Source organism: Paramormyrops kingsleyae, chromosome 18 (assembly GCF_048594095.1).
Source record: "Paramormyrops kingsleyae isolate MSU_618 chromosome 18, PKINGS_0.4, whole genome shotgun sequence".
Taxonomy (NCBI): domain Eukaryota; kingdom Metazoa; phylum Chordata; class Actinopteri; order Osteoglossiformes; family Mormyridae; genus Paramormyrops; species Paramormyrops kingsleyae.
This window is the reverse complement of record NC_132814.1, coordinates 7,762,527-7,784,375: the sequence shown is the minus strand read 5'-3', so window position 1 is coordinate 7,784,375 and position 21,849 is coordinate 7,762,527. Positions and strand designations below refer to the sequence as shown.

The 21,849-nt window shown below is 48.3% G+C and overlaps 1 protein-coding gene and 1 long non-coding RNA gene across 4 annotated transcripts in view; one reads left to right on the top strand and one right to left on the bottom strand.

Moving 5' to 3' along the window:
• Positions 1–21,849, top strand: part of cux1a (cut-like homeobox 1a) — a 128,261-nt gene that overhangs the window by 6,490 nt on the left and 99,922 nt on the right. The gene's annotated exons all lie outside the window — the stretch shown is intronic.
• On the bottom strand, positions 18,219–21,103 carry LOC140579639 (uncharacterized). The gene is made up of 3 exons (XR_011983588.1): positions 21,018–21,103; positions 18,491–18,542; positions 18,219–18,359 (listed from the first exon to the last, which is right to left on the bottom strand). It is a non-coding gene; the product is annotated as an uncharacterized lncRNA (long non-coding RNA).

The following is a 21,849-nucleotide window of genomic DNA, read 5'->3' as shown; positions in this document are numbered from 1 at the left end:
TGTGCATCGTCTCCTCTAATGTGAATTAAAACGCTCATGTTGCATCTCACGTGCGGGTTTAGGGCGCTGAACGATAACTCGGCTGTCAGTTCGCCTCCCCTGTGCTTTAGCTGGATCTCCTTGTGACTCCTCTGTTTTTTTACCAGCAGGTGTTCTCTTGTCCCCAAAACCCTACTCTGGGTAAGAGGCTGGGAGATCACTTTCAGTCAAGAACGGAAGCCCCAAAAGACCTTTGTTATTCCCATTATTGTTGTTCTTCTGTTTAAATTTCAGTGTGAATAGTCAGGAGTGGAGGTGACCGGTCCAGCTCCTTCCAGAACGATGGGGGAAGGCTGCGTCACGCTCTTACCGCCACATCCGGCCGTGTAAAACGCGTACACAGCGCCGTTGTAAATGTTGGTTATGAGTCAGCAGCAGCCCGAACATGCTTTTAAAATCGCTTATATGTGGAAAGCGGTGTTTTGATTGCTGCGGTCGAAAATATTGCGGTTCACCGAGCGAAACGATCCAAGGAGAGCTCGTCATTGACCTTTCAGGCAGGTTTTTTTTCCCTCCTCACCGCCGGTGACCATTACAGAGCCACGGTGCTCTAGGAGTGGAAGTGATGAGAGCGGCCCAGCCTCCCCATTCCCATGGGTTACTGTCCTCGCTGATGTAATCGAAGCCGACTGCTCTACGTTCGTACCCCCATGGAAAAAGCAGAAAGGCAAGGCGGAGATGTTTACACGCAGATGGCGGTTTACAAAGCAAACCCAATAAAACGTCTCGTAAAAAGAATGAAAAGTACCAGTAAAATATCGCCACATCTTGTAATGGATCTGCGTAACAGCCCATATGGGGGCATTTTCTTATAGTGTGTGTGTGTGTGTGTGTGTTTGGGGGGGGTGGCTTAAAAACTGCTAGTTTGGGTTTTTTTTTTTTTTTTTTTTAATTTATTTTGCTTCTGTACGAGAACATCTGGAAATAGTTTGGGGGGAAAATGAGGGTATCTGGAGGGCTTGGGAATTGGAGCCGATGGGAACGAGGAGGGACCTTCCCTGTTCTCCCAGAAAATTCGAAAAGAAGCTGAACGCCCTGGTCTGTCTAGTGCTACCCCTGTTCTCTCTTGAAATTGTCATGATTTTGTGGGATTTTTCTCTCCAAAGCTCTTCCCTTCTTTCCACATACCTGACAAAAAAAAAATTTGAAGGATTGCAATGAAATATAATTCCTAACATTTAAGTTGTCATTTTATTGAGGAACTTTTAATTATATGGCTTTATATGATAAATATTAAGTAATTTTCTGCATTAAAATATGAACGCCTTGTAAGTATCATTCAAGAATGTGAGTGTTTCTTTCAATAAAGGCTGTCTAATGAGAAACCAGAAAAAACTGGCCCCCCATCACAAAATCTGAAGCTTGGATTTATATGTTGTCTTGCGCACACGTTGAAAGGAGTAACCGCAACAATTAACGGAATCGCGCCCCTTTGAGAAGACTGGAAGCTCCGAGTAGCTAATTGCGGCTCGGTAAATTATAGCGTACTTTGGAAAATCGGGACCGAGATCAAAGGCTGAAGAACACAAGTAACTTCTAATTGCTTATAAACCTAATGAGCAGCATGTTTCTCCGTCTTTAGATCTTTTTTTTTTATTATTTATTTTTTGAAGTCGTGTTTAGTGCTCTCGTGTTTTCAGACATCTGTTAAAGACAGTGGTCAGAGCATAGCCGTCCATGGTATTATTAATAACGCCGTGCAACCCGGAGACATGCCATTTCCTCAGTGGCGTGTGCATGAATTTTATCAGCGGCCAGCAGATCGCCGAATTCTAAAAACAACTTAACATCCTAGATCTGCTGTTCTGCTCAGTGTAATGCTTCTCCGTGTATTTTTTGGTGTCCTTAACCCAGCCCCAAGGATATGCTCTCCAATTAGCCCCTCTTACAAGGGCGGCAGGTGTGTGTATGGCTCTGCCACCTGAAAGACTGACCTTTGCACAGCTTTTTCTTGAATGAAGCTTTCTGCCTGACCGTGACTAGCATGTGGGAAGGTATATAAAAGCGTGAGTTAATGTCCTCCACGCGGCGTTGGGGTTTCCCTTCCCGGGTGCATTTTTCAGGGGGTTGATTCTGCTGGCGAGTGTTGCCTGGAATATGACAGGCTGGCATGGCACACTTTTGGGATGTATTGATGCCAGGAGGTTTGGGGGGGGGGGGGGGGGTAGTGCTGTAAATGTTTGGCGAGCAGCCTAGTTACTCGATAAGGAAATGGTTCTGGGGGCTGTTGATGAACTGTCCGTCCGGAAACATGAGCCGTTGATAAGCAGGACTTTTTGCCCTGTCAGAGGAAGTGTGTGTGTGTGTGTGGGGGGGTGTATTAGAACGGCCTCCTTGCATTTATTCCCGAGGTGGGACTACTTCTCATGTAGCCAATGAGAGAGTGGAGTTGCTCCAGGCTCTGCTTTCATTGGTCTGCCGTGCCTTTGTGTTGTCAGTTGGGATTGATCTAAGTGGAGCTTCTTCTGTACATGGTCAGAAAGCCAGTATTCCCCCTGGCAAGTTGACCCGCTGATCAGATTTATGTATTATTCTCCTTTGTTGTTCATGACTCCGGAGTCTAACATGGCATGGCATGTTTTTCTCAGCAAAGACTAGTAGTGTTGATGTTTTATGGCAGAATTATTCACCTTATTAATCACCTTGTTAAAAATTCTTCTTTGTACAAGACCATGCTTTTTTTTTTTTTAACGCACCCTTTCATTTTTATGCTTTTGTTTGCTTCTGCATTTAACTAAAACTAAACTCGGTCACGCTAATGGCACAGCCAGGACTGTTAATCAGGCACCAGGGCTGATACTGCCTTATTGTAATACAGATATAAGTGAGTCTCTGCTCCCAAACGTACTGCAAATACACGTGTGTGGCTACGTGTGATGCTGATAATTCCTATAGGAAACATTTTTCTTTAATCATTAAGTAAACCGCACTGGGGAAAAGCAGCACTTTACTCTGGGCTGGCGTTCCATCCGCTCGAGGGCTTAACTTCAGCCTTAACCCCAAACGGAAGCTGGAACGGAACCAGGGGTCCGTTGCAAGAGCAGCACGTGGAATTCTGAGTGAGTATTTGGCCCTGGATGTGTGAAACGTGAATATTCTGTATGACGGGCTCCCACGGACTGGCTGGTATTTACCAAATACCAAAAATATTTCAATTTTTCATGAAAAATGTGGCAGGGCATTAGCGCAAGCGCTGTGCGATCCGATTGGCTCCCGCCTGGGTTTGTGGCTGTGTATGTATGTGAGTGTGTGCGTGTGGTCGTCTCACCCCGCGGCCCTGCTGACGCACCGATTAGTTATGCTGGTGACTTGCCCTGAATTCGGACCGCCCCCCTGCAGGCTGCTCCCCTTCACCTTCCCCTGCTGTCCGATCCTGCTTCAAAGGCTTCTCCGTGCCCAGAAGGGCTTCGGCAGCTAGATGAGTGTGGCACGTGACCACCCTCAACAAAGGCAGAACTTTCTCTCTCCGCTTTGTAACCTCCCCCCCCCCCCCCCCGTTGATTCTGTAATGGTCGTGCGACCGTGTGTAATTTTACCTCCGGTTGTGTCCTCTTTGACAAATGCAGAAATGGGCCTTTTGTCCACGTGGGAAATATGCTCCATGTTGCTGTGGCTGAAACCCCATTGTGGTCGTTGTAGTTTGATTTAAAGAACAATAATAATAAACGAGACAGCATGTTGTACGGAGCTTGTACGTATATTGCAGGATGCCAGGGTCCATTAACTGGGGGGGATGATGATCCACTAGGCATCCGTGGTTCAGGTCGTTGCTCCCCACCCCCAACTCGGACATCCATTTTTACCTTGCCCCCCACGTCTGTTAGGGCACGAGGGGGAACCTCTCTCGTCATGAATTATTAAACCTCACTGAATTGATGAGTGTCCTTTGATTGGATGATGCTTGTCACTCCTCTGGCATGTCAAGCCCAAATTCATGTGGCCTTCCTGCACGTGTATGTGCGTGCGTGTGTGTCCGCCGGAGACGGTACCTGCGATCGCAGACACAGGGAGGGGGTGGAACAAAGAGCAGCAAAGACAGAGCCATTGTTCCCTGCACATCCAGCCGGGGAGATGTGCGTGCGGCTTCTCGATGGAGCAGCACATTCGCGCGTCAGGCTCCAGTCGGCCTGGAAACGTTCCCAGATGGTGCCTGAGAAAATGAACTATTTTGAAAAGTCATATCTGACCCCCACAAACACATCTTGGATAATAGCTGTGCTCTGCTTTTCTTTAATTAAACATTATCACCTTTCTGCTTATACTGCACAAGTACGGGATACAGACTGTTCTTTTCATTACTGCACACAAAGCGGAAATGTCCTATTTTTGGTGTTAAGTGTTTATTTTTAATATTCCATATTTTATTTTTTTCCTTTGCAAGGACCGCCAATGATCTGGCATGGTGGTGCTCTAAAGTGTGTGTGTGTGTGTGTGTGTGTGTGTGTGTGTGTGTGTGTGTGTATTTATCATGTTGTGGGGACCAGATGTCCCCGCATTGGGATAAAACATTACTCTCTCTGCTTATGAGTAAATTTTTCAGGTCCCCACAATATATTTTTATAAAAATCTGTCTGCAATAAAAAAAAGATAAAAATGCCAAAAGTTTTGTATTTTGTTTGGTTACTTATGGTTAAGATTAGGGCTGGGTAGGGGTTAAGGTTATCATAGTTAAGATTTGGGTTATGCCCATAGAAATGAACAGAGAGTCTTCTCGATGATAGGAATATATGAACTGTGCATGTGTGTGTCTGTGCGTGTGTTCTTCACGGTGGACAGTTCTGGCTGCCAGATGGGGGGGGGGGGGGTTAGTGTTTCTTCTCTTAACCCACTGTGGCAGCTTAAACACTCTGGGTTCTCACTTGCAGCTGGATATCTTCAGCTGCTTTAAGGTCTGAAGCATAGGTACCGCTCCCAGCTGGCATGGGGGGCAGGGGGGTGGGTCTCTCACACATGCCGAGGCGTGGCGTTGTAACGTTAATGATTCTCAGCGAATTAAAATGCCGGATGTAAGGTAGCTTCCCTCTGATTGGTCAGAACCTCACAGAGGGCTGTGTTGGAGTGGCGTGTGATGATGCAAAGTGGTAATGTAGACGGCGTGCAGGCATTCATGGGTGGGGGTGGGGGGGTGGGCCCACACGCTACCCTGATGTTGTCCTCTGCTGTCATTGTGGACACATGCTCACTCTGGCAGCTGCATGCAGGTGTGACTCATCTGTGCATACAGCTCTGGCCTCTCTTTCCCCAGCCCCTTTTCCAGCAGGCGCGTGCACGCACACGCACACGCTCCACATTTTTACTCTCTCTAACCTCCTGCCTATTGACTGTTTAGTCACTTTACTCATTGACTCACTGGGATGTGTTTAATGATTTCCGGTCTCCTGATTTGGCCAGCTGGGGGTGTTGGTTGAGTTACGTGTCAAGGTGGGTGCTGTTCTTAGCCTGACTGTGGAGCACATGTTTATTAACTAACGTGGGTGACTTAAAAAGTGTTACTTAGTGTTTTTAAGGTTTTTGAAATATAGAAATGCCCTCTCTAGCAGAAACGAGTCACTCTCGGCGGTGAAATGGGATGTAACAGTTGCCTGATAGCTGGAGAGTTCTCTCAGTGTCCCTTGGTGGGGGGTGGGGGGTGGGGGGCAGGAGGAGCAGAGAACACAGATGTCTGGCGGTGCGGCGATCCGGGGCCTTCGAGCAACGCTGGCAGCGGCTGTGTGGAATCCACCAACCGAGATAAATCTGTGTCTGTCTCAGGAAAAGCTGGGCCGCCTCTCTGTGCTTTGGGGGCTTCCAGCGTGAGGTGAAAACGACGAAATTCCCCCATTCAAGAACCCACCTGGCTGACTTCCCAGATGGAATAAATCTATATGCTTTTTTAAGATGCTCTTGTGCTTGTTTTGAAAGTTGTTCTGAATAGGCGAGTTTTTATTTTGTGCTTGTTTTGACGCATCATATGTATAGTTAACATTCTTATATGTTTAACTGTTGCATGTTTTTGGTTGATGTAAAAGTTATTGTCGATTTGTCCTGTACATCTACCAGTGAAGGCGTGGTTTTTGTCTATCATAACCTTGAGTGAAATAACATTGAAAAGCTTGTCTAAATTTCACAAATTCCAGAGCCATTAGTCTCTCTGGATCCATCTTAATTTTTAATTAAATGTTTTACATACCTTCATCGCCTTCTTTATTGTGACATGCCCCCACTTCTTTTTGCTCCTCTGGAGGAGCTTAATTACAGTTGAGAATTTTTGGAGCCAGGTGAGGTAGCACACCATTTAAAGGGCAGGTGTGTCTTTGTTCTGGGTGTCTAATTGTTGCAAGGACAGTAAGGGATTTCAGCAGATCGTTTACTGCACGCCACTGACAGTGCTTAAGAACGTCCTTGGTATTTTTATACCTTATTAAATTCCTAATCATGGGCGTCACTAGACCCCTTTTACTGGGGCACATGCAGTATCGATCTGCTATGTCCCAGTAAAATTTGACGTTTCGGCAGTGTCTTAATGTAGATTGATAATAACGGGAAAACAATTGATTTCTTTCTAATCTGCAATGCCAAAGAAATGCAGTTTAACCCAGATTATAAGGTGAGGCTCACGCCTTGCGTTCCGGGTCCATACAGTGCAGCGCGTACATTAGTGTCCACGCATGTTGTAGCCGGTACAACGCAGCAATCCGTGTATCAGCACACAAAATAAGAATCGGGATGGTGGAAGGATAATGCGACAGGACTAAAGTAAGTTTGTAAGTAATCCTTGTTTGGATTTTGATTTGGCTTGGATATTATTAACTTCTGTATGTTGACATCAGCACAGCAGTGGCAGGACTAGTGCGCTAAGCAAGGGAAGTTCAAATAGCACATTGTATAACACATGTCATACATACAGCAGGCATTGAAGGAAAAAATTGTGTGATTTCTGTAATAGAGGGGTGGGTGGCCCAAGTAGTGCAACCGTCCTGTCCCTAATTCTATTTTTTCTTTGTCTCCCTTTAAAATTGTGGCGCTTTCGCGTTTTAGCGCTCCCTAGTGTGATGTGGGGATCGCTCCTGGGCTTCATGCTGGGATGCAGCGCCTCGACTGATTTGGCAGATTTTCACCCTGGGATCCTGGCTGGGGTGGGGAGGCCCCGTAACACGCAGGCTGCATCTCTGTCCCTGGGGTAGAAGCCTGAAGTACAGCGCTTACCTGGCTTTATGAAAGTTCTCCCCGTTTCCTCGTAATTCATCCCAAGGACCGACATGTACAGTCTACTTCATGTTGTCACATGCCCCCTTGAGCCACATCTTCCGCAAAGACCCCTCCCCAAACTCCAATGGGCGGACTTGACGCCTTCAGCCTGATGTCCCGTTGCCAGTAGGGGGCGTCGCCACCCGCTTAGGCCTCGTGGATCCCACCGTCTACACTTTGGCTGAACCCCACGTTTTGCCTGGAGTAGTTATTATTAGTGACCTGGAAAAAAAAGCACCAGGAGTCCCGGAAATGAAATCCAGATGTAGCCGGCAGCTGGAGTGCGACGCGTCTCGGCGCGGCCCTGGAAGGAGGCCCCCGCATGTCTTTCCCGTGTCAGGAGCCCAGGGGGCGGCTTTGTTTTCCTCTCCCCGCCGCCTGCCCTCTGGCAGCCCCGGCCCGTCCTCCGGCTGCCGGAAGGCCGCCTGTCCTGTGGCGACGTGGCACTTTGTTATATTTATTTACCTCCTAGCGACGTGGGACTGGGGGGCTTTTCTTTCCCCTCATGGTTTTTTTTTTTTTTAACTTCTGATTTCCTCTGCTGTTTTGTTATTGGCCGCTGGAAGAAGGGTGTATCTATTTGTGCGTAGAACAGTAGGAGGCCCCCTGGGACACTCATCACCGCAGACGTTCCTGTAAGCGACCTTCCTGCGTCCCATTCCCTGCAATCTGTGTTTTTATTCTTTTGTTTCCACGAAGGACCTGTATCACCCCCTGCCCCCAAACCCCTTCGGTATGGCATCATTCTGGGGTTCCTGCCCCCCCTCTTTCCTGGCTGCCTTTGGGTGGGTACTATTTTGGGGGGGAGGCATGACCGGATGGCCTGGTTCTTCGGTTCTTCCTCCTGTGCCAAAGTGTATGCTGGAGACGCCTTGGCTCCACCCATGACTCCGATCGCTGGCTGGTCACTGTTGCCGTCGTTGCTTCTTCGCAGGTTGCGGCTTCCCTGGTAACAAAGGCTCCTTTGTTGTTTCTCCTCCCCTCCCTTCCTCCATTCGAGGGTCCTTCGGGCCTCCTTTGGCGGCGCACTTCAAAAAAGGGCCAGTTATTTTCAGAAGTGTGGCCGGGCTAGCTGACGTGCCAGTCAGTCCTTCCGGACCTCGGCACCACCAGTCACTCTAATTCCAGCTGGGGGCGCTGTACTGTAGAACAGAGGCTGCCCAACGATGCCTGTCTACACCCTCCTGTCCTGCTCGAGGACCATTGGCGCCATCCCAGGCTGGCAGGGACACTCTGGCGTGTCACCATGACAATGTAGACCCACGTATTTGGTCCATTCATTCCTCATAATTACTTATTCGGTGTGGGGTCAAGGCAAGCCCGTCTCAGGAGGCAGAGCGTGCAGAGCAGGGAACACCCAGGGAGGGATGGCATGTTTCATCCCCCAGCCTGAATAAAACAGATTTTCAGAGTATCTGTTTTGAGGCAGTGTTGGTGGGAGTCACAGCACAATGTCACAGTCCCTATTCTGCCGCTCAGCACGGAACCTAAAACGGAACCAGGGACGGAATCCTTTTGGTCTGAAAATGCACCAGCCCAGCATGTTACAGGCTCAAGTCTCCGTTTTTTTTTTTTTAAGAGCTCGTCCTCCCGTGCTGGTGGGGAACGGGCCGACTTAGGAAACAGCTTTGATCGAATTGCGCTGTAAACGTCGTCGGTTTCATTTCGGAGCCTCCCGCGCCGCTTTTTGTCAAGAGGGTCGGACAGTCCTCTCGTCTGTACGCCTTGTGTAACACTGGCAGAAATTTAATTTCACCAATTTTATTAGAAAGCCCTGAAATAGATTTCTGCCGCCTTTTCCCCACCCCTCTCTCTCCAGACTGTGTGCAAACGAAGTTGGGAAGGATGTGGGAAGGAAATGAAATCAAACTGCTGGATAAGGACTGGGATTCTTCCTTGCACGACGCTAGGCTTTCTAATCTGTGCCGGGGAATTAGTCTCCTCTTCTTAAACATTTTGGGGACAGTGCCGTCCCCAATCAGGGCCATAATCATGATTGCGTCGTGTTGTCTCCAAATCCCGCTCGGCAAAACCATGGCGAGGTGCACAGCACCTCCTCCTGGCAGAACGCACTAATTGCAGGCGCCTCCCTCGCACTACCCCTCTGGAGAATGTCAGCCTTTTTGTTTATCCACGCATATTTTTGGGTATCCAGAGTCGAAGGGCTTTGACCTTACAAGACACTTCTGCACGGTAGCTATGTGTGACCTTGTTCATGTCAAAGTTCACAGTTTAAGGAGCAGTCTGACTGGCCTGTCAGTACCCCCCAAATGGTTCCTGATTGTGCTTGTCGCTTTGAGCCTAGTGTGGAGAGTTGGGGTGACTCACTAGTGTACGCATGAGTGTGACCGAGCAAGCAATCCAGACATGGGAGGTACGCGTCATGCCTGTTTATTTTTGACGTGAGCTTCCCTCGGATCTGGTGTATGGAACTGTCGCCATGGTGATGGACTTTGTGTACAATGAAATTTGTGTATCTTGCAGGGTTAGCTCAACTAAACCATCGTGATTCCTCATTTATGGCTCTTCTGTTTCTTGAGGGATAATCGGATGAGCAGGTATTTTTTTTTGTAAATCCAAGAATCCTTCTTGTCCAGCATTCTAGCGACCTGCAGGACGGCATCACCACACCGTCTCATTTAGGCCGAGGAGATCCGCTGTATGACTGAGGATGAGCAAGCCGAACCGAGCGAGGCTTCCAGCGCCTCAGAAATAAATGTCTAAATTTAACGTGCTAACGACATTGACGTGTGAACGGGGGAGGGGCCAGGGGGTGTGCTTCTCCTACAGGGCTGTCCTGAATGACCTGCTGTTCAGGTCCTTTTTATGGCTGTAAGATACCACCAAGGGACAGGAATGAGCAGACCTCAACGAATCAGGACGCAGGAGCCAGCTGCTGGGAGGTGCGTCAAACCCAGATGTCCAGCGTGTTGCTCGCGGGGCAGCATCACGTCCCAAAGTCCTCGTTTTGGACCTGCAGTCCATTGCAGCGACTGGGTCCACATGTGGCCAGCGTGATGACAGCACCCACCCCACACGCTCTGCTGACTGGGCTTGTTTTGCTGAGTAATCTGGCTGCCACTGGGGTTTGGGGGGGGAGAGCGTGCGAGAGGTTGCTGTTGCTTGGCAGCATGCACTGTTGGTGAAGGGGGGAGGGGTGGGCAGTTCAGTGTGAGGGGAGCCCCCTGGCTGGGAGAATGGGGAGGATCATGGAGGAGTTGGGGGGGGGGGGGGGAGGACAAACCGCAAGCCAGACAAGCTTGTTCTCTTTCTCTGCCCGACACCATGTTCCCATGTTCCAACCAGTTTTCACTGGAGCCCGTCCAACAGCTGGGGAACCCCCCCCACCGCCCGCCCGCCGCCTTACTCTGAGCCCGCCTGCGTGCTGCCAGCGTGTTTATTAAGACAGACGGCTGTTGAAATAGCCAGCCCTCATTTCTACAGGGAAAACAAATTCGAGAAAATAAAGGAACGAGATCCCCCCCCGTTACATCTTGCTTCCCGGAGGTGTGGGGGGGCTCCTCTCCTGCAGCCCCTCCCACAGGAAGTGCAGCAGCCCTGTCTGATAAACATGCTGTTCTGTCACACCTGCACCCTCCACCGCGCACCTTGCGGAAACGCAGCCGCTTCCCACAGCCGTGCTGGTGGGCCCACGGCGCGGAAGGGGGGCCGTAGATGGGGGGCTTCTCGCTCCTTTTCCCCGTTATGGCGGGTAGTTAAAGCCCTCCCCCCCGGCGTTGCGTTTCATGCATTATTAAGTTAATGAGAGCTGAGAAATTCCGTCGCCACTGAAGGGACATGCAGGAGCCGAAGGCTTTCCCGTCTGTGACTCGCGGCGCAGCTTTCGGATGAAGGCGCGCACAGCCCTTAATAAACACCGACACCACCACGTGACTGACTGCGCTGCCGCCCCCGCGCACTGCAAATTGGGTCCCCACAGACCCCCAGCTCGGATGCTTTGGAGGTTCCATGTGGGGAGTAAGGTGGAGTGTGTTCTCCTTTCTGGAGGTCTGAAGGTGTGGAGTGTGTTCTCCTTTCTGGAGGTCTGAAGGTGTGGAGTGTGTTCTCCTCTCTGGAGGTCTGAAGGTGTGGAGGGTGTTCTCCTCTCTGGAGGTCTGAAGGTGTGGAGAGTGTTCTCCTCTCTGGAGGTCTGAAGGTGTGGAGTGTGTTCTCCTCTCTGGAGGTCTGAAGGTGTGGAGGGTGTTCTCCTCTCTGGAGGTCTGAAGATGTGGAGGGTGTTCTCCTCTCTGGAGGTCTGAAGGTGTGGAGGGTGTTCTCCTTTCTGGAGGTCTGAAGGTGTGGAGGGTGTTCTCCTTTCTGGAGGTCTGAAGGTGGAGTGTGTTCTCCTTTCTGGAGGTCTGAAGGTGGAGATGTGCAGTTGAACAGATTTTGCGTTCAGCCGTTTTTCTTTGCCCTTGAAAAGCAGGAATGTCTCTTTTTAATGTTTCCTCAGCGAGGGCCTCCATTGATGCCGGCAGCTTCCAGCGGAGCTCTTGCTTGGCCCAGAAGGTCGTGCCCAGGGATAGCCCTAAATCGTGGTTTATCAGGGCAGTTGGTGAGGAAAACAAATCAAGCGTGTGGCCACACAGGCAGGGGGCCTCTTGTGGGTGAAAGCCAGCAGAAGATGCTGGGCAGGGGCATTGATCCACCAACATGTAGCATTTAATGCTTGTGTAGCACTTTCAGGCCCATGCCTGCCTGAGCTGCTGAGTGGCCCGTGGCTGCAGCATCTCCTTCCCTCCCCACAGCCCCCTGCCTCCCGGCTAAAGGCCCCATTTCGGGCTTTGCGTCCTGATCGACCGGCAGAAGCTGTCCATTGCCTACACATTTCCGTGGAACCGGCAAAACGCGGGGTTTCTTCGGTCAGCTTCCACAGCGCCAGCTCCACCGTACCGGCAAATCGTACCCTGGGGATTTACCTGTCTTGGGCGTGAATAGTACCTGAATTGGTAGAGAAAGCCAGTCTTTTTAAAAACAATTACCACAGGAGAAGTAGTTTAAAAAAAGAAAAGAAAAAACATGCGCCTGGAAATAAATGGATCTGCAGGGCTGGGGACTTGTCTCTCTGGATGTTTATGGAAGGTGTCCCTTTACTGAAGAAAATGATTTAAGGTCTGTCTTTCTCCTGTTAAACGTGGTGGGGGCCAGGGTGTCTGCTTTCACCCCCAGGTCTCCCTGTAGATCCACTTTCAGGTTGTAGTAATGGAGAGCCGCCTTTGTGTGGGGGGATGTGGGCTGAGCTTTCAGTCTATAAACAAAGCGGACATTCTAAGATGGCAGCCGCGTGGCATTATCGATGTGAGGCCGCTTCCAGGCCTGAGTTTCACCCCAATCTTATCCCTTCAGTCCTCGATTTGTCTTATAAATGGCGGCGTAGGGGAGAGCCCGTCTTCGAACCACGATGGTATACACCCTCCCCCACGGCCCCTTCCCGGCTGACTGTGGCTCTGCCAGTCGCATGTGGGGAGCTGTGTGGGGGCGGGGTGACAGAGGCTGCCTCTCTCCCTTTCTCTCACCCTCTCTCATTCCCCATCGGGTTTATCTGATGCCGCTCATCACTGAGCCAATCCATCTCCGCGACGGTGCTCTTCCCGGCGTTTCCACGGCGGCAGGGGAGGGGGCCCCGATAAGAGCCGCGTCCGTGCCAGTCAGCCGGAATAACACTTCACCTCCGAAGGCTGGGTGGAGGAACGGCTCGCAGGCATTAATCTGACTCGGCAGCGGGCTGGAATAATCAGTTGGCAGGGCTGGGTTCACACGGCACGCAAGGCTGTTTACGCCGCTCAGAAATGGCCGCCGTGCTGAGGAGCTAGTAAAGAGCTCCTCGCTGTGTCCTCTCCGAAGCCTTCCCCGACCTGTTTCTAGAGCAGATGTAGATTAACGTAATCTCCGTTTGTTGCCGTGACTCAATGATGCCCCCCTTAGGAACCTGTGCAGCATCTGTATGTCATTAATTTCCAAAGCCCCTGTGAATTCTGAACTCTGAAGATACACACACACACACACACACACACACTCACAAGCTTTCATATTTTTGTGGCTGCCTTCAGTCCTTCTGAGCTTCTGCTAAATTAATGGTGAGGGCGATATTATTAATTCAAACTGGGCATAAAGATTTTTCATTCTCGCACTCCTTTGTAAAGTGAGGCTGTTGGTGCTCCTCGTCTTATCGTCCCCCAGAAACCCTCCACCATTCCCTGATCCTATCTCTGAGTCCCCAATATCTTATCTGGCCTGTTCTGTAAATCGCAGCTAAATCTATCCCAGGCTTTTGTTTATTCGTGCGTGTGTGTGTATATAAAAAATATAATATTTTTTTAAATCTTCATCCCCTTCATGAATGTTGGAAAGGCAGCACTTCTGCGTAGATCGACCTCCCGGTCAGCTCTCTGCTGCGACTCCCTGGTTCTGCACTCTGGTGGATCGGCTTATTTCTCTGTCCTCTCGCACTGTGGCTTCCGGCGAGAGATGGTGCTCCACAGCGCAGTCTTGTGGGAAGTGCACGGCAGATCGCCAGATGCCAGCAAGAGGCGCAGAAGGTCACCCCGAGCAGTAGCACCTGCCTGGCGAATTCGGGCCCAGACATAATGGTGCCATTCAGTCGGTTTACGTAAAATACTCAGGCTGTGTTGGTAAATAAACAGAATAAGCTACTGCGTGGAACGCAAATCAATATTTGTTTAATGGCAGTGTTTCTAGCTGCTGTTTTGTTAAGGTCTGTTCCATGAACCATCATTGTTATCTAAAGCCACCGTGTTCATTTTCATTCCGCTTTATTTTTTAAAAAAGTAAATTAATTGCTATGATAACTCGTAATGAGTATTTTCCAAAATGTCAGCCATACTATTCCCCACCCCCCCTGCCACCATCTCACCTTTTGTCTGTGACCAGAGTTCTTACCGTTCGGTTTAGGGGTAGGAATGTGACGTGGCCTGGAGAGACGGCAAGAGAGCTGACAGGAACACACCACAGGAAGCCCTCATAGCCAGAAATATCCTCCTGAAGATGCTGGTGCTGCAAAATAGAGACCTTCTCACACCCCCATTTATTCGCCAATCAGTATGGGGACTTGAGGCTAATGCCTATGCTAATATGTATGATTCCTTATGCCACTCCATCAAAGCACAGATTACTATCCTTAAAAGGCGCTGCAGTTCAGGTGGAGATCCTCACTGCATCTTCTAGTCAGGGTTTATCATTTTTGTGGAGGATTTTAGTGAGATTAAATGAAGCTTGCACATATGTGTGATTGAGGCAGAAGCTGGCCACCATGACAGGAATCAGGAAGGCCTCGCTGATGTCACTTCCTTTTCGACAGCATGGAGGACTATACTGAGGTATAGAGGGGTGTGTGTGTGTGTGAGGGTGTGTGTGTGTGTGTGTGTGTGTGTGTGTGTGTGTGTGGTGGGAGGTCCAGGTCAGATTTCGCCACAAACAGGCAAGTCACAGCGTGGAGGCCTGTGCATCACTGCGGGTCACGCGGCACGCCTGCATCCCGCACACCGACAATCGGCAGCCTGTTTGTCTCCCACTAACAAGCACCCTCCTCATTCACTGTCCGCCGCTATGCTAATATTCAATTATAGTTCCGAGCTGTAATTAATTCAGCGTTGAGAATACACTTGCCCAGTGTTCAGAGTAAACATTCCTCTCCGCGTCAAAATGCAAATATCGGGAGGGATTAGCTGTGGCTGTAAATCAGATACCGTTATAATATTTCGGGAAATAATGGCGCGCTTGTTCGCCTGTATGCCGCAGCCTGAATTCAGGCTTTTGTGAGATGTCCCGGGCCCCCACAAAGTCGGCGGCGGGCCCCTGGAATACAGTATGCTCTCTGTCCTGCCCGGAATATTATTAATAATGATTCATTTCTTGCACACTCACAGGTAAATCTTTTGAAAATGGCTCATTCAGCAAGCTTTATGGTTTTTTTAAGGATGGACAGATGTTTTAACATTACTGAAGACCTCCTATGGAAAATGTCGTCCCGCTGTTCCTGAGCTTGGCCTGATAACTCTCTTCCGGAACCACTTCCCTGTGTTGGTGGCTTGAACCCAAAAAACTAAAACCCTTGTATTTAATTCCCCCTCTACACACTCCAGTAGGACAAGCTGAACTGCTTGACCTAAATCGTCGGGCCTGTTTCCTGACAATCTCCTTGTCTGACAGGCATTTGTGCTTCACCCCAGTTTCCTCAAGTTCATGGTTAATTTTTTTTTTTAATGGCCATTAAGGTTTTGTCTTGAAGTTTTGCGTGTCGCTGCCAGGACGCCTCAGACAGGAACTGCTGAATGGCTCTTAAAATGCAGACACCCAGCCTCCGTTAAACAGCCAGCTGCTAACAGGATGTGCGGCAGTCGTGCCACACGTGTGGGAATGCAAAGAAAGTATTCGGCGCTTCCTTTAGCGAGGGTAGCAAACTGGTTGGCCCCCCCGCATTCTCCCATCACCCGTATAGTGCCCTCTATAGACTAATATCAGCACTACAGATACCCCCAATGCACTGCGTTCACTTAAGGGCTTCACAGACCAAACACGGCGTGCACTGCGCTGCGCCCTGAAACCCATTATTTCCTATGGCTTGCGTGGCGCAAGGACGTTTTCGCGCTGCGCCGAGCAAAGCGCAAGCACAGCGCCAGAGCGGTACCACGCGCTTGTGCGAGCACTGCGGTCAAAGTTGAATTTTGTTGAACTTTGACCACTGCGTGCTGTGACGCATTGTCGCGCAATCAATAGAAACAAGGCACCGAACCGGGCACAGATACATCGGCATGACTGACCGCCGGTGCAACAACAAAATGACAGGAGAGTGTTTTGAAAACCACGCCCACTTTTCCCGCTGAAGCCCCGCAGCGAGCGCGGCGCATTGAGCGGATACCGCTGTTGTTTTGACTGGATGTGCAAACCTCGCGGCGTGCACAACGTCTGTGAAGCCCTTTAGTCCCACCTTCCCTTGGAGCTGCAGTTCTCAGCGCTCCGATGTAGCTCTTCATCAGAGTAGGAGAATATGGGTGCCATGGCCCATGTGTTTTCGCCAGGTGTCCGTCACCGCTGCTTGATTGAGCGCCACTTTGAGTGGGATAGGCTGGTTGATTGATTGGGCTGCTTTCAGTGCAGGCAGGAAATCTGGTCATGTTGTCCATTGTGGCATGGGCTCAGAGGGACAAAAGAAGTGCCTTGTTTGTGCAGAAGCGTTGCTTGTAGTCCTTCCTGCAACATGTTTCAAACTGCTTTAAGTAAGAGGGTGCTCTATACATCTTGTATAATATGTGGTCAAAAGATTATTGTCCCTCCCACCTCGGTCAGGGAACTGCTAAGGTCCCTCAGTTGTTTTCAACATTGATTTTGTAATTGGCATCCATTAGCTTCTTGACAGGAATTTAAAGCTGTCTAACCAGTCACACCTTCCACCAAAGCCTGAATGACAGGTGATGGTACTTTACCAGGGAATATTAGTCTAAAAATATGTGTAGGTGTCAGTGAAGAGAGTACAGAAAGAGCGGCCTGGAGCGAGTAAGCTGGAACATCAGGATGGCAAGTCTTCTCCCGCAAAGCTTTGTTGCAAGAAGACCGGGGATCTCGATCATTAAGTCATTTGTCAGGACAGTTTCGTTAGTCTCCCCTCTGTAAAATAAGTGGCGTGTGATGGCTTGAGTTTTGCCATTTCCAGCCGGTCTCCACCTTCCCAGACATGAGGTACGAGCAAGGTATCTGTCTCATCAGATTGTATGTGTGACAAGCTTATTACAGATCGGGATGGCAAATCACTCCACAATCCATTGTGTGCGTCTCTTCTGTTACTGGCATTTGGAATGCTATTGATTATTATTTCATCCGCAACCATTCCTCCCCCCCGGCTGCCGCTTCTTAGACAGCGTAACCGTTTGACTCCAGGGCGGACTTGCAGGGTTACGGTTTTGAATAACTCAAGGCGCCGTCAAGCTGCTGCAGTAACGGCCTGCTTTTATGAGCTTGTGCTAACTTGTCCAAACCAACATCAAATAAAACATTTTGTCCATATCACAACAACCAGTAAGATCTTTCACCCCTTTCCAGGATCACTCCCTGTCTTTACTGCACTTTCAGGCCTCCCTGTCTGTTTGAGAAGTGACTTGGAGCTCCGGCTAAACTCCCCTCAGCTCTGTAATTTTGTTAATTAGTCTCCAGAAGGCTTGGAAAATATGTGAGGAATGTGGTTATTGAAAGGGTGGAGGTTAAATGATAGCAGCTCCCATTACCAATGTGTCTACTGCTGAAAAACTGTAAATATACTGGTGTAAATGTACCCCCCCACCCCCCAACAAAATACCACTGCCACTTCCTGTCTTTTGCCATTGCCTTATCTTTTACTGGTAATTGAAGGTTGGAGAGAACACAGACTAAAATATCGAGTACCCCTACTCTCAGTGGGATGCACTCCTGCCCCGTGACCTGTTTGGCATTGGCTAGGGTGTGGTTCATCCCATGAAATGTTTGGGAACGGCTGCTTGTCCCACTGTGCGGGTGGAAATCTCCAGCACTTAAGCGGCTGTGTGCGCATTGCCAAAACGTGGGCTGTTTACCGAAAAAATGAGTTACATCGCCCCTCCCGTGGAGATGGTGGGGCTTGCCGTGGCCAAAGCCAGCCTAAGCTGTGTTCTGTGCATGGATTTGTGGTCTCTGCCGCTTTAGGATCAGGCGAGGACTTGGCAGCATAGTGCTGTTCTCATATAATAAGCAACAAATAAAGAGATTGCAAATGTCTTGGCACGTGGCAACGAGAACGAATCATCCCCATCTTTATGAGCTGGAATGCTTCTGAAATCGAGGGCTATGTAGATTGATCTCGTCGGAGTTGAACTACAGCTGAGCTGTCTGTGCTCAAATCGCACTAATTCTAACCCCCCCCCCCCCCCCCCAAAAAAAAAGACTCATCAAATCTTAAAGAACTCAAGAGCGCACTACAGCTAGTGATTAAAGCCTGATTATGGCACATACACAATTTGTGCATGTAAACAAGCGTCAAGTGACAGGAACGTCACCAGCGGCGCGTAGGGGGGCTGAAGTTCCATGATGGAGGACCCCCCTACCCCCACTCTGGTGCTTCGCTTCCGCTGGCGGGGAGGAGAAATGGAGAATGTACTGTGGTGGCCAGCAGGTCTATAATTCTGCACTGTGGTTCTAAGTTCATAAAACCAGTAAACACAGGTCAGGCAGGATGCTGAGTGGGCGGCACAGCTTTTACCTGTAGTGTGTCCAGTATGGGGAGGGGGGGCAGAAGCAGTTTGGAAACTGAACTGGAGAAGAAGGAAAAAAAAAAAGACCATGAGGCTCCGATCTGCTCTGTCAATGAGAAACATCCCCTTACCTCTGGTTCGCCACTCTGCTGTTGGAAGCTGAGTTTAATGGGTAACACAGTCGTTTTAAGCTAAGTTCCTGTTCTTGCTTCATGTAGGACACAGACCCTGTGAGTCATAGGGGTCATTTCCTCGGGGTGTCTGAACCTCAGGCTGAGTGACAGCTCTGAAGGCACCGAGAAACCATTATTGGTGCAGGATTTTCTGCTTGTTCGTTTAAGTCCCCTTTCAGTCTGCCAGACTGCCGCTGGTGCAGTGCATCACTCACGTGGGAGCCCTAAAACTCTTATTTCAGTCACTTTTCTAGTCCTTTACTGTAATCCAGAACTGAATCAATATTTTAACAATTGTAACTATTGAATGAATATTTTATGTGATGAACTTAAAAAGTAATTACTCTGAAAATAAATCGGAATTGTAAAATATGCCTCGTCTCACTTGGGGGGATATGAGGGGCGGCCATGTTGGAGACAGTTTTCACCCTTTTAGACTTTTTTTTTTTTTTTTTTTTAAGTCTGCTGTAATTCCTGGGAGAATGAGACTTGGTACCTCAGATATATAGTTACAGTTAATTTGATAACTGAAGATGAACTGCTGAATTTCTACCTGATGGCTCACTGGATCACTTGTACTATTGCCAGTAATTTCCTCAAAACTTGGTTGGAAGCAGAGAGGAGGGGGAGCCCTGTCAGGGACAGAGCTGGGGGGGGGTCTGTACATTAGTTACCATACGTTTCTTCACAGTCTAAAAGATTTGTTGATTTGTCATGTTACCACTTCACAGCAAAATAATGCAAAATAAACAAAAAATATGATCAGAAGTTATTTGATGACTATTGTACACATTGGGTGATTAAATAGTACTTAATTTTTTTTCATACACATGTAAATGAAACTAAAATGCATCAAAATGGCCTGCGTATTCATTCATTATGTCTCCGTGATAATACAGTAAAATATCAAGTTATTGACGGTGTGCTTATTACACACTTCTAGCAGAGACTAGTTGGTCAGTGAAGTTTTGCCAGCAGTAAGTGAGTTAAGTTAAAACACGGATCAGAAATGTAGGAATATCTCATCAGAGCGACTAATGAAAATTAACATAAAGCAGATAACTTTTTTCTAGGGTAAAACTGAACTTTTGTTAAACCATGCACTTTGAATATTTCACTAAATTTTTGGGACATTAAGAAACAAAAGTTTCGTTGAAGGAGGCGGAGCTGTGCTCCGGAAAGGTGCGATTTGGACATATGGAGGCGGAGGTGGGTTCCACAGAGTTGCATCTATATTTAAACCCTGATTGTTAGCATTTTTCTTTCTTTCAGTGACCTCCCCTTAGTGTTGAGAACTGATTGGATGCCTTAAGTATATGTTTTCATGCTGAGCATAAAGTAACCGACCTTCTGAAATCACCGCATTTCTGCAACAGGCGTCGTCGGGCAGGCCAGGTTGTAACTAAAAACCTGTTTAAGTTAATTGTGCCATGCACCGCCTTATTCCTTCTACCATTTCGCTTTGATCGCTCGGGGCATTTTCACACCTTGCCCAGAGTGAAGCAGCCTCATTGAAGTCCTGCTCCCCAAAGAGGTGTCGCCTCTCCTTCCTTTACCCCAATTTGTTACTGCGGTCTCGGTTTCCTTCTGCACAGGTGGCTACGGAGGGGAAGCGCCTATCAGTCTCCAATAACCGCGTTGGGAATCTGGGGCGAGGTGATGCAGAACCTGCCCCGGGAAGCAGAGGGAGTAAGAGAAGAGCACACCGTTCCTCGGTCGACGAGACATTTTATATTAACTCATGTCTTGTTCTGCTGTGCTCATAAGTGTAATAACACTTAAAGATCAATCATTAGTTGACAGATGAAGCTGGGCTGTAAACAACCGTAGTATATGTGAAAATAAATGTATGTCGATGCCGTTTATTCATTACCTACAAATTGTTTTATATCGGGATAACATGGTATGGGGCTATTCCATCGTTCGCGGTCATATAGTACGTGAAACTAGCTTTTTACTCATTTTTATTTTAAAACTGATGATTAAATGGCTGTTTGGCACTGGAAGTGCCAGAACATTGACCATTTTTCATTAACTCAGAAGCATTTAGAGTTTATTAGCCACCCAATAAACCTTTAAACTTGATTTATTTTATGCTTGAATAAATTGAAGACATAGTTTTACAGTTCAGCTTTACTGGCTCTTACATTGTTTTGTTAATTTTTTAAATTCCTGGCCACGTGTGACTGCTGGGGATGTGGAGTAGACCTATAGACACCACAACTGTTGGTTCATTTGGCAGATCTACGGCTTGCTTACCATAGTGCTTGTTAATGTCTTTATGATTAACAAAGCGTGCTAAAGCAAACTCCTTGGGGTGTGTGCCTGCCTAAAAATTTTGCGGATTAATCAAAATACTTACTACTTCACCCTTGCCTGTCACTTTCAGTTATTGACGGGAATGCACCGCTTCAAAACCTGTGCAGTTAACCAGAAAGAAAAGGTTGCTCACTCGTTTCCAGACACAATGTCTTAATTGTGCCTTGATGATCCACAATGCTAATTAACCTCCAAATGTATAATGAGACACCACATGTGGCAAAATTAAAGCGAATCAATAAGGTTTGCAAGCACTGGATGCATCTAAATACCTACATAATTTTAAGCATGCTTCGGTCATTAAGTGTTTCTGCGATAGCCTTTTTGCTTAAAAAATAAAAATAAAAAAATGTGGATGTGTATAACAGTCACTAGAAATTGGCACATTTGATCCATCACTAAGATGCATTATGAGAATCAGATGTTTAAAAGGCAGCATCACAAACCCTGGCTGAAATAATCCTTCATTTGAACCGGTTATTTTCAGTGCATCGGTGAAACCGGTTTTCAAATCTAAAAGAAACTTTTTGTGGATCCACGAGATGTACAGGTACACGTATTAGATTCTTTTTTTTTTTTTATCACAAGTTTACATATAAAATACACTGCGACCTCTTAAAATGCGTAGCCATGTTGCTTTCAGTGCCCCTCCGCATACCGTAATCCACCGTATTTATGCATGCCCGGCCGCGTGGTGACTGTGGCTAACTTAATCATGATTCCGGTAATCGACATATTAACCAGTTCGGCAGGTACGGTTGAAGCGGTTCACTGTAACCCTGAGTAGTTCGGCATTTCGGTGAGTTTGGTTCTAGCGGTTTCTTGGCAAATCTCGTGAGAGCCAAAACGCAGAGTGACCGGTTCTGATTGTGCCT